This window comes from Nothoprocta perdicaria, unplaced genomic scaffold (genome assembly GCF_003342845.1).
Source record: "Nothoprocta perdicaria isolate Ctin4 unplaced genomic scaffold, notPer1 scaffold_67, whole genome shotgun sequence".
Lineage (NCBI taxonomy): Eukaryota > Metazoa > Chordata > Aves > Tinamiformes > Tinamidae > Nothoprocta > Nothoprocta perdicaria.
In genome coordinates, this window is record NW_020455943.1 from 1,350,165 (window position 1) to 1,363,508 (window position 13,344).

Sequence of the window (13,344 nt, forward strand, 5' to 3'; positions counted from 1 at the left end):
GGAAAAAAAAAAGTCTAATTTGCATAGATGGTATCAGTGAAATAGCACAAATATTGAACATTTCCTTATCAGAAATAGGGTTAAATTAGTTAGTCATTATTCCATAACAACTGCCAAGACTCCCTTGAGCCAAAAATGTCTTAATCTTTAAAATCAAAGGTTATTTGAAATTATTCACCCTGGAGAAACATGATAACATTTGTGTGAAGGATGGAGCAAGAAGCACTGGTTTCAAAACAGAGAGCTTCCTTCTTGGGCCCAGATGATTTCAAGTGCAACAGCATCATCCCCACGGGCTCTGCTTTCTGCCGCTCGGGAGCTGGAATCAACACAAGTGAGAAAAGGACGTTGAAAAGGATTCATCCTCATGTACTTAATCCAAAAATTATCTTCCTTCTCACAGAAAAGAGTTACTTTATAAAACAGACTTTTCCAAATAACTCCCCAAGTAAACTAGACAATTTCCCCAGTTTATTTAGTTCCTTTATCAGAGTTGCTCCAGATTACTTAAAATTATAGCAGGTACAAGCCAATTGGAGGATACTCAGAAAGCTAATTTTTCAGAGGGAAGATGTTCAAAGAAAGGAAACTTGGATTTAAAGTAGGGCAGTTTCTGCAGAATGCTAAATAAAATGCTATGAGAGGAACAAGCTTTACTAGCCTTATTTTTTATGTAAAGAGTAAATAGAAGATGCATTTTCTTATCAGCCAGCGCTGGTTTTTGAGAACCTGGCTTGCAGAGGGAAGGATATGGTTTATGGTTTTTTTGCGGGGGGGGGGGRGGGGGGATTGAGTCACAAAAAGTATAACAACTCACAGACTACAGCAACTCAAATGTTCATATTTTGAAGACTACATGCTTCTCCAAAGTCTGGATTAAAGCCTTTTCTTCTGTCTAGGTGCATTGCGTCAGGCCTACCTGAACAGCAGAGCTGCAGGAGCCCTGGACATTTGGCACTGGTTTAAATACCCAGGTAAGAATATTGAGTTATGTGTTGAATCTGGACATTGATTTTTTTTTCATATGTTTGCATTTGCAAACATTTTTTTTTGCAGTGGAGCTACTGACGGAAGCCAAGTGAGCAGACTTTGGACCTGCCTTTTCATGATGCATTTCTAAGGAGAAGGCGGACGACCCACGTGCCAGTCTTTTCTCCGCTCCATATCTTTCGAAGCAGAGTGATAAACTCCTAAGTGCAGACCGCAAGCGTTAGCATTAGTATTTGTCCATTACCACGTTGTTTGGGAGCCCTTGGCACAAAGGCTACATATCGGCTGCAGGCAGGCAGGACTAGGGGAACAAGGCCAGTATTAACTGCAGTTATTAGAGCTAGCTCTAACCAGATTCAGAGTTCAAAGGAAAATTTTGGGAAATATTGGGCCTTGGTTCAGCCGAGCCACTTTGGCTGCTTCTGCGATCGTTGCTTAGCCTGGATTCTTGAAACCCTCAATTGCTAATTCTGATTTGCCTTGAACCAGAGCCCCTTTTCCTGTCAAAACGCCCAGATGTAGAATCAAGAGAGGCTTTGGAGTAGGAGAGAGTGCCATTCCCCTGCTCGGAGCAATACGTGAAGGCGGACTGAGCAGGGGAACTGCCGCCTCGTACACGGCAGGCCGCAGGCGCCCGAGGCCCGGGCCTTGCCACCGAGGCAGCGCTGAGCTCTGCTGCGAGCGGTTGCCGCAAAACCCACGTGAAACGAAACAGGAGGAGCTGAAAAAGGGCATCGGGGAGGGAGCGGCCGCGCTCCGTCTCTTCAGCAGTTACTGCAGGACACTTGTGTAACTCACAGTTCTTCACTACTGGGAAACGGAAGTGGGTTATTTCCTTTACAATGGCGATGGCAGGAATATTTATTTATTATTTCATAGGCAGTTCCTTTCCTTTACAACCTGCCCGGGCTTCAGTCAGGCAACAATGCAGGGCTGTTAATTAATTACCCAACCTCACATGTGAAGTAATAACCTGTGTGATACGCGGCTCTTGCTCCATAAACGAGGGCTCAAAATGAAATGTCTTTTGATGATAAGAGTGCCCGTTCTCTGGTCCCCCTTGACATGGATCTCTGCTACAGTGAATCTACAGGACGGGGTATAGGGCACTGAGGGAAGGGTATGGATTTCACAAACTACATGATAAAATGTTTATGTCGTAAATTCTTCTGCACCCACGGTTAAAAAGGACATGCAGCATCTTGCTACATTGCTGTAGGAGAACCTGCAAACCATAAGCAAAAATAATGAAAGAAAATAAATAAACATTTTTAAGGATCTGATCCTGCAAGTTGTTGAGTCATCGCCCGGTGATCTCCATGGGAATGTCTGTGCTTAAAGTGCAAAAGAACATACTTAAGAGTGTTGCTGATTCAAAGCCAGAGAATTTTCGAGAACTTATAGGAACTTTTTGTACCTACCTTTTACAACTGGATTTATGAATCATTGTCCTATTATAAATAGAGACGTCATTATGTTTATGACACAGTGTTTTCTTTTTCTTTTTTTTTCACCAATTTCCGCTCTGGCCTTAGGAGAACAATTTAACCTTGCACTTTCCCCATCGCTTCCTGTGTTCCTTCCACGCAGCTCATAACGCTCTGCTGATCTCTTCCCCTCCTGCCTGCAACCTCTCGCTTACTGCAAATCGCACAGTCATTAATAGAATCAGTAACATTGTCTTGGAAACGTTTTTAAAGTCACTAAGGTTTTCTGGATTGTTGCCTGTTAGTGATCTGCCTAACGAGGAATACTGTAGTACTGTAAAAGAGCTCTTGGCCAGTTTAGCTGAGATTGTTGCCCATGTTATTGACACTCTTGAAAGAAAAAATGGGATCATATCACAAACCAGGAGCTTCATTCTTACAGAAAGAAACACTACAGAGGAGCTCACTGTGGCTCAGATGATGCAGGTTTAAGAAGTCTTTACCTTTAACCAAAATGGCATGCAGCTTGCTTTAATGAACAAATGCTGTAATGCTTCTGGCATTCTCCACTAGGATCAAAACAGCTGGCTTTGGAGAAGAGCAAATTTTCAGCAGAACATAAAATAGTTTATAAATGCTGTAGTGCCTCTGATTATAAAGAAAAACCTTTCCAAAGTAAATGGCTGCAAAAATGGGTCTGATATATGATACCAGAAAGTACTCTGGATCTTAAAGCCAAAGAAAAAAATTGTTGCTCGTGTTTTATCATACTGAAAAGCATAATGTAGGTGCATATTTGTGCACTACTGGCCAGAAAAAGAAAAAAAAAAAAAAAAGAAGAAGTTGAACCTCAAAAAGTGAAACAAAAAATGTTCAACCTGTGCCACATCATCCGCCCTATCTTCTGATTCACATATAGGACATTTTTACCTATTTATCTCAGAATAACCAGGGAAAGTTTACTGTCCCAGGGGGTTGCCTCACTCATCGCGGGCTGCAAACACCTCAGGAGGTGCTGTGGTGGGAAGGAGGGATGAGTGCCAGAACGTGGGAAATGTGAGAACTCCTGGCACTGACGCCACCCTTGCGACACAAACCTGCATCCCAAGAAACCTCCTCCGGCAGCCTGGGACCAGCAACCGGGAGGTGGGAAGGAGGCTGCACGAGCTCCCAGCACCTCGCATGAAAGCGAGAAGCAGCTGACTCTTCCACAGCAGCTCTGAATTTCAAAATAGCTAATTAGCTAAGCTAATTAATCATAGACATTACAAAAGGAAAAAAAAGGTCCAGCTAATACAAAATGCAGCTAAAAATTCCTCCTTTTGCTGGAATTTTTCATCCCTTCAGACGTTATCATGTTATTTTACTGACACTGCCTTCATCTGATGCACCTTCCTTAACTGTGAGGCTAGATGTAGAGAAAAGCTGAGCCCAGTCGCTCCAGCCGTGGCAGAGCCGGTGTCGTGGTTTCCCCTACAGACTTCCTTGTGCTGCTGTTCCAGTCTCAGTGCCCATCCCGGGAGGGACAGCGGCACCTTCCCATCTGCTGGCACCACTGCGGGTGCTCTCCTCTAACCCAGTTCTGTCAGAACCGCTTCGAGCACTTCCTTAAACATCCCTCACGATGAAGTATTTAAAATTATTCAAATCCTTTCAACAGAATAATGTTAATGTCAACCGTGCTGGAGCCCGGGGGGGCAAAGAAAAGCTATAAAACAAACAAATAAATATATAATTTTTGATCTTTTTTTTTCATATCATATTGCAGAGAAAAATCTAAATTACCAGTTTATGTTTCAACTTTGACATTTAATTTTAAGTAAAAATGCTTCGAATGAGAGTTGTGCAATTACAAGGCAAATGAGTTTCTTAGAATGGACTTTTCCAAACTATAATAAAATAAGGAGAATCCACTATCTTATCTTATCTACCTTCTTCTTCTATCTACCTTCTTGCTTTTCTACTTTCTTCTTTTATGTACCTTCTTGCTTTTTGCTATCTACCTTCTTGCTTTTCTACTTTCTTCCTTTATGTACCTTCTTGCTTTTTCTTTTTCAATTTCCTTTTTCTATTTAATCTGTTTCAGTTCTGGTCATGTGGTGCTGATTGCATAACATTTGTTCTCTTTTGGATGAGTGTTGTATTGAGTAAACCTAAAGCTAAGTCCAGATCAGTTCATGCAAAATTTGGCTGTGCCAGAAATGTTGAACTGGACCTTTCCGATGGCAAAAATCACTTATTATTCAATGTACAAGATCTTATAGACTTGGTTCTTTTCTAACTATCCTGATACAAATCAGTATTTTGTTTTATATCAGGCTGCATTTCTGTTGACTGAATCCATGTAGCAAAAGTCAACTTTTCTGAATCATTTCTATCATAAGGGAAAATTACCTGCGTGACACTTCATTATTTAGTATAATTTGTTCATGTCTTACTGCTTTCAAATGAAAAGCAGGGCTATCCTTAGAGTCATTGCAATAGCCAGCAGGTACAGACAATTTTACCTTAAATTAAATAAGCAGATATTTCTCGAGAGACCTTACAAAATCCTAGGTTTGATCTCATCAGAAATCCTTCCTTACCATTCCTAAAACAGAGCAGTCATGTATCAGTTTGTGTGATTTTTGCAGCTGATCTCAAGGTTGACAGACAGGCACAAAGTTTTAAAAGTGTTTGCTTGTGGATGTCTACTTTTTCATATGCTGGTGTAAATGGCAGAACGTGTAAGTCCCAGTACAGCTCAGACTATTTATCTTGTTGTAACTGGCCTTGGAAAAGAAAGCAATCACTGTTATCAAGAACAGCGAATTCATCTCCATCACAAGTTTGGAAAGACTTTAGAGGAAACTGCAAGAGAAAAAGCACTTCTCACATAAAAAAATACATCTTCAAAAATACTTGTTTTTTAAGGTAACTGTGTATTAGGTATCTGTTTTAAGGTATCTGTTAATTAGAAGCTATTGGGGAAAACAAGTGCAATAGAAATATTAGTTTAAAAAATATGAAATTTTGAAAAACTTGTGCAAAACCTGAATATATGGGATGGCTTGTGTGTTCACATGGGGCCACTGAAGAAAACTAAAAACACTCATGCCATCTTTTTTTTTTCTGAGCAAGATATGATTTCCTCTTCAGGAATGCTATTTATAGAACTAAAATCAGCAAAAACATTTTATTCCTTTATTCAGAGAACCATATACAGACTGGTTTTCTAGGCATCTATCTCCCATGTATCTCATATGCAGACCACCACAACAGTTCTGGCTTCTCAATGTTTGTTCTTCTCTTTCCAGTTCTAATTCCTTTCCATATTCCTAACTTTCCTCCTCCCTGGCCTTAACACCTAGCTTCTTGAGAAACTCAGCTAAAACACATTTATTTTTTCATAGGACAGTTTAAGTTATGAAACTATCTTATAAATTCCAAGGATCGTATCTGAGCCTTATTTCCATACCCATGCAAAGGTGAGAAACGCAGCAGGCAGAGCTCCCTGGTCATGTGGAAGAGGGCACAGATGCTGCAGATGTTTCTTTCCAGCTTAAGGTCTCGTGAGGACCCCCATCAGAAGTGCTGTTTGTGGGAGGTGTTCAGTGGTCTCCAGGCCTGGGGGATTTGGCAAAACATCAGTCCATGTCTATCATGTCATGGCATCTCCCTGGAATAATCCTCCATCCCTCCTGTGCCTGTCCTGCAGGCTTCTGTAATTAGGAGCTGGGATCAGGACATGCCATACCCATCGCATTGTACAATATTTACCCTGGATCTGGCACTTTTCAGTGTTTTCCTTAATGATTTGCATAATGGAATCAATTGCACTCTTACTAAGTTTGCAGATGATGCAATCCTAGGACAATCCGCCAATTTTGGTTTGAATCCAAAAGGATAAACTGGAGGAACAGATAGGGTGCATTACTGAAGTAAGACGCATGTGGACATTAAATAAAATGCTTTTCACTAAGGACATATCCGAAGTCCAACACTCGGGAGTGATTGACTGAATAAATATAAGATGGAGAAGGGCTAGGCAGCAGTTCCATAAAAAGGATGAGAGGTCAAATTGGATCACAGACTGAACATACGTCAGAGATACCCCAAGGCTACAACTACAGCAAATATCACCTTGGAGAAGTGTCAAGAGGGAGGCTTCACTCAGGCGGAGCGCCGTGTTCACCCTGAAGCATCGCGATCCGGGAATGCCGGGAATCCAGTAGAGATAGCGCAGAGGGAAGCACTGAGGGAGATGTGAGAAACATCGGAAGGACTGAGGCTGCTCGTCTACCACAGATAAGACTGCAGGGAGACATAATAAGGGTTCTCAGGAGCAGAGGGCCACGGCAGAGCAGTCACACTGCACTCGAATGGCAACGGGATGGAATCGGGGCAGGCATCAGGAAGGGCCTCCGTCCCTGAGGGCACTGACTGGGAGGCTGGAGCCAGGTCTGTGAGGAGACAGGGGACAAAACTCGGCCAAAAGGTGGATTGGTCCCAGGCAAGACAGGCCTGGAGAACAGGGGAGGGAGCAGCGGGCTTCCCTCAGGCAGCTCCGTGCCTATTTCCTGCAACTTCTGTGATGAAATGTTCACCAAAACCCTCGAATCTCTCCAGGAGCAAAACTCAAACACGTCTGCAGCTTTGGAGACGTACCAGCTTAAACACACACTGAGAAAGAGAAAAAAATCCACTCCTCTCCTACTTAAAGGGGCTAGTTTAAAACCTAAAAATAAATGTCAAAGACCAGCTTCCCCCCCAGCAACAGTGAGAAAACGCATGAAACATAAAAATAGTTTCCAGCATTTGCCAATATCAATGACAAAAAAAAAAAGTCAATAACAACATGATTGCTAAAAGCAAGCATGACTCCACTGACGCCTAACAATTCTGTATGAAGGTTAAGGGTTTTTACAAGGACATGCTTCATGACAAAATCAATCAACAAGCTTTAGCAAAATAACCATTGCTCATGCAGACCCTTTTTTTTTTAGAATATTCACTTCATTATTCAAAGCTATTTTTATCTTGGAATGTTTTTTCCATAGGAGAATTTTAGCTCCAGAGTTAGAATAGATTAGTTATTACAACTATTTCAACACCATCAGCCATAGGGATAAGTCTGGCTCCCCAGGCTTCCCGTTAACTAGGACCTGATTTTTGGACTCCAGGGTGGGTTCACTGAAATTTTTTTATCTAGATAAATTCTAACTGGGTTTTGAATTTAATTATCACTGTGCTTGGGAACACCTATCATATTTTCTGGTATTGCCTATGTTGGCAGGAGAAAAGAAAGTAGTGCTTTGGGTCAAATACCTCTCCTGTACAGACAAGAGCATCTCTCTGTCACTGATACTATTGCAACTGCACATTTTCACAGAGAGGTAGAAACTTGGAGGCGGATGGCACAGATAGTTTGGGATAAATCAGCCACGGATGGTAATTTTATAGTAGCAGAGAATCCCCCTCAGTGTCCTACGCTGCGTCACCAGTATCTATAGCACTGGGTCTTAGTCACTGCCTGTGTCTCATTCATGTGATCGACACCCAGCACTCACAGAGTACGAGGCAAGCAGAGGAATTTCATGCTTCAGAATTGCAACAACAGGATAAATTATATAAAATCGTTTCACTTAACTGTTGCTGCTTTTGCACCAAAGTAAGGTTTTTAGGCATTAGAATAAAAGCTTGCAAAAGAAGCATATCCTATGAAGAATATTGCATTTCAATTTAAAAAGAAAGAAGTAAGAAAACAAACGAACCAGTTACCCAAGGAGGAATTTCAGGTTCTGTACATATAGCGCTCAAACTCAGAAATACATAGATAACTCATTGAACAAGACTCTGTGTAATTTTGAGAATACAAATACTTTTAAAATTTCACAATAAGGTATTTATTTCCTTCAAAACATTGAGTAACTTCCTCAAAATATACTATCACAAAAGGTCAGAAGAGGAAATAACTGGTTCTATACCACAGAAATATCAAAATGTAGCTATTTCGTGTTTCATCTCCACTGGATGAAGGGATGTATAAAAACAGAAAGCCAGGAGTATCAGTTGATACTCATGTTATTTTTTATTTATAGACTTGGAAAATGGTGAAATACTATACTTAAGGATACACATACCATTAGGAAACTCTATATTAGCTCATCTTGAGAGACTTTTGAAATGTATTTGGCCTGTATATTTAGACATGGTATTAAGTATCCGGTTATAGAAATGAATGAGAAATAGCACAGAAAAGTTTTGAAGTTTTAATTCTGACAGTTCTTTCCCTATATCCCTTTTACTTATCTGACATGAGTAGCACTTGTTCAAATATGTGAAGAAAAAAAATGCTCTCTCGCATTCTCACTAATCATAAAGGAGGTGGAATTCGCAGTCGGCGGTTTAAACAGCAAAGATTGCCAGATGTTTGTGACCACAAACGTAGGGAAAGACAAAGGGTCCAGAGCTGAGGGAAGGACACCTGAGCTTTCCTGCTGCATGCCATACAGGACAGAGCCCTGGAACAGGCTGGCAAGAGAGGTTGTGGAGTCTCCTTCTCTGGAGACCTTCCAAACCTGCCTGGATGCCGCCCTGTGCCACGTGCTCTAGGTGACCCTGCGTGTACAGGGGGGTTGGACTAGAAGACCTCTGAAGGTCCCTTCCGACCTTAAGCATTCTATGATTCTATGACAGCTTGTGTTAGTTTAAATTGTCCTGGAAAGCTACAGACTTTGCACTGAAACCGAGGAAAGAAGCTCCCGGCCACGCTGCTCCAGGGCGGCCGCGGGAGCGCAGCAGGCCCGGCCCACACGTGGCGGCGGCGCCGTTCTCGCGGCGCGGCTCCTCTCGTGCCCTTGCTGCGCGCTTGGGGGCCGCAACCAGGCTCGGCTGGGAAGGATCCGGCTTGGAAGGCAGCGCGAGGAAGAAGTGACGGAGGGAAATGCAGGTGGCCGCCCACACCGGGTGGCACCGCTACGTACTGCAGCAGCTGAGCGCGCCCGAGCACCTGGGGATCCAAGAATTAGTCATAGAAGTTCTGATACTCCATAAAGGACTCCGAGTGGGTACAGCAACTTCATATGTTTTACAGGCACACAAGAGAAGAATATTTGCAATTGTGTCTACTATTGGAATATTGTTTTAAATATTCATGTGGTCTCACACAGCTAGGGACATCTAGGTATGGCTGCAGTGTGGGTGCATGTGCATACAAAAGCACAAAACCATGGCAATATTGTAGAGTATTATAATCTTATGTGCTTTAAAATCGCCTTTGCATAGTCCTCCTTTTAATTTACAGAAGTACAATATTGCTTAACATTTGGCGATAAAGAACAGAAAACTTTGAGAGAAAATGTTATATATAGTGGCATGTTTTATACCCTATAAGCTAGTATAAGACTTTACTGCTCTTCAGTATTTCTGGCTTTCAGATTTATAATGGTTAGGAAAGAAGATCAGCTATACTTAAAAATGCAAAGACTGTCCCCTGCATGCTGCATTTAGATGCTCACTTAGAGATGAACTAAGCCGCGCGTTCCAAAACAGATCATCAACATCTAATATTGTCCTCATCATGATTTGCAAGCAGCTGGTGCGTTAGACTACAACTAAAATAAAAATAAAAATAAATGCGTAGTACTCAGTAAGAAAGTATTTTGTTTACCCATGAAATCTTGTAGTGACTCTACACAGGCAGACTCCCACACCTTCCTTTTATTAACTGCAGGATTGGGGCCAAATTCCTACCGAGTGCCTTTGACTATAACCAACATAATATTATGTAAATATACACTCCCAGAGTAGTAAAAGGAGTCTTGATGTGCTGTAAAAAAAAGAAATGTTTTCATTTCTACTGCATGACTGTGTACTGAAAGTCACCATACTTTAAGAAAGACGGAGCTAACTGGCACGAACCTACATCATCTTCCCAGGAATTAGGAAGGATAACAGACTACGAAGGTGCACATGGGAGGCTGGGCCCACCTTACCAAGCTGAACAGTGAAATCAGGCAGCACCAAGCAAAGAGACAGTCTATTCGTTATGATTTTTCCATTGCACTTCACAGTAGCCTGTAAATGTACAAGCAGCCAGCAGGCTTTGAGTGTGGGAGTTGCAAGGCAGGGAATGGCCTCACGGATGCACAGCTCTGCTGTGACCCGGCTCACCAGGCCCTGCGCCCGGGACGTTCCCCCTCTCCCGCCGCGCCAGGGGCAGCAGGACAGGCCGAGCGCTTCCAAGCTCGGGCACAGGAACACCTGCAGCACAAACGGCACTGGGATGCTAGGAGCTTGTTGGGATACCAGGAAAATACGAGTGGAGAGAAGTCAAAACAGCTCTGGGCGGATCTGACCGCTTTGCACGAGGGCTGTGACACGGTGCTACGAGTCGAGCAGCGAATGAAGCGACCAGCTCTTGACAACTCTCTTGCCTCCCCGTGACTCCTTTTTATGAGTCCCACTCTGGCTCCAGTCTTTTTTGGTTTTTTTTTTTTCTTATAAAGCTTTATTACCGTTTCATTCCAAAACTTTTCATAAAATCAAAAACCACAGAGAGAGAGGCTGGGTTTTTTTCAGTGTCATGAGGGATTTACAAGGTGCTAATCTGATCTAGGGAGAAAAGGTCACGGACACCAGGTAGATACCGAGAAGTCAGGCAGACAAACTCAAGCCTGCTCTTAGTGGGGAAATTCACATCCTGCAGGAAGGCAGTGAGGCTCATTTTGTTCCATTCTCTAAATACCTGTGTGATTCTGTCTAGGTTAGCAGCTTTTCCTCTGCAGAGATACCGTCTCACACATCTTCCTTAAGAGAAAAAGAAAACTTGTAAATTTTTATGTTTTCTAAGTCCATGTTGGCAACAAGGAAATAATTTCATTTTGCAACAAACTGTGTTTTTGTTGGATTCATTCCTTGTAACATTAAAGAATATTTGTAAGCACAGGAAAAAATAATTAATGATAGGCATCTCTAGTACACTGATAAAATAATTATTGTCTAGTTTCCTTCATGGTGCAGCAAAATTTACATTGAAATGATCTCAACATCTTTATTTTCCTGTGAGGGTTTTACATTTAGGACTGTTTTCTAAAAAACTACGAGAATAGATCAGGAGAAGTTCAACTCCTCAAGCAGCCCTGCAAACTAACATGATGCCAAAAATAACTCAGCAAACAGAACAGAAAGGAACAAATTGTGTTTAATAATAGCATCCATGAGCCGTAATTAATTCTAAAGTTCCATTAAAACCATGTTTCTCTTTTTAAATATACTCCCTGCTTCAACGCTAACTGGTGAGTTTATTTACCCGTATCTCTCAAGATCGTATTTTAAATGACCTCAGTTGCTGATGAAGAAATGCCCCCCTATATTCCTTTCTGGAGCCTCCCTGTTCAGGACCTGTATCCGAAACCAGCTGCTTGTAGATGTGTTTCCTTGTGGGTGCAAGAGTTCCCGCATGGAACAGAGGCAGCCCTGCACATGTCCTGTGTTCCCTAGCCTGGGATCACCCAGACTGCTCCACAGCAGAACTGATCAAAAGCTGAACTACCAAACGTCATTATGCATTCCATACATGTCCGTTATTTATAGAACTGTCTGCAGTTTTTAAAGTCTTCGGATAATTTATAAAATTTATAGTTATATATAACGGTGCTTCCATCAGCCATATAAACCAGCTACTCACAAGATTTTAAAAGGAATAGTAGCTGTAGATACTTCTATGAATTGAACCTGCATTCTGTCTGCCACGATCCAAGTGTGTATTTGAGCATTCAAGGAAAAGAACATTTTTAAAACCCTATAGGAAAGTGCAATAAATGCATTGGACAGATTTGTGATTCTATAATAAAACCTTCCCACATTTATGAAAAGGAAAGCAATGTTTATAGCTTTTCTCTGGCTTCTTCTGTCCTCACAAACTATTCAATATATATTATAGATTAGCATCATAAACTATAGATTATCTAGATTTAGATTTAACCTCTCTAGTGATGTACATACTTTTCCCTGTTCACAAACCATGCCTGCCTCCCTCCCACCCAAAACGATGCAAACATCCAGGCAAAATTTCCTCCGACCCACCGCACTGCACAGCTGCGAATTCCGCACACCGGCACGAACACCGTTATACTACAATGTTTAAATAAAATGAACCACCACGGCCAGAAAACGATTGAACACGAGCAGCTCTTGGTTTACTCTCCGCAGCTCCCGAGCGCGCTCCCCTTCTGCTGCCTTTGCAGCGGGCTCAGCCACTCTGCTGTGTCATCCTTTCACTTCCCAAGCGAGGGGTGTCGCCCGATGCGAGGCACAGGAAAAAAAATCCAGCGATTCTTCCTGGAAAGGGCCAAGCGTGACTCAGCAGCACCCTGCCCACCGCAGATAAGGCCTGCGCCGGCCCCTCGTGTGCACGGGAACGCGCCAGTGCGGGCAGGAGCAGGAGCGCCCCAAAGGAGAACGAACAGCCTTGGAAGTGTAAGAGGTCCTGGTCAACTTAACTACTCAGCTCTACAGCAAAGGCGCAGTCTAATAAACGAGAGGGAAAGCTCTTCCTGCTGACAGGAGAATGTGCATACGGGGAAACATTGGACTGAACACAGAACAACAGCAAAAAATGCCCAAAGAAAAAAGAATCTGCTTGCTGCCAGTGAACGGGAGACTCCAGCTCTTCATGCTACTCGTTAGCAAATGGGAAGGCACCTTTACAATCTTCACTGTCTCCAGGACAGGAATCAAGAGGGACTAAAGATCTTTTCCCATCCATCCAGCTCCCATCCATGAGATGGTCTAGGCCTTCTCAGCTTCAAGAAAGAGGACTGTGTAATAAAGGTTCAATAATTTCACGCAGACAGGTCTATCAGAAACTACGGGATACACCCTCTGGCTCAGAAAATCACAGATGTCCAAATGCTAGAAAATACAACTTTGAACATAACTCCAT

At 42.4% G+C, this 13,344-nt stretch overlaps 1 long non-coding RNA gene across 1 annotated transcript; it reads right to left on the reverse strand.

Annotated features, from left to right (window-relative positions):
* Positions 1-165: 165 nt before the first annotated feature.
* Positions 166-6,087, reverse strand: LOC112956805. Its single transcript, XR_003251109.1, has 2 exons — positions 5,875-6,087; positions 166-319 (listed from the first exon to the last, which is right to left on the reverse strand). It is a non-coding gene; the product is annotated as an uncharacterized LOC112956805 (long non-coding RNA).
* Between the last annotated feature and the right edge of the window lie 7,257 nt (positions 6,088-13,344).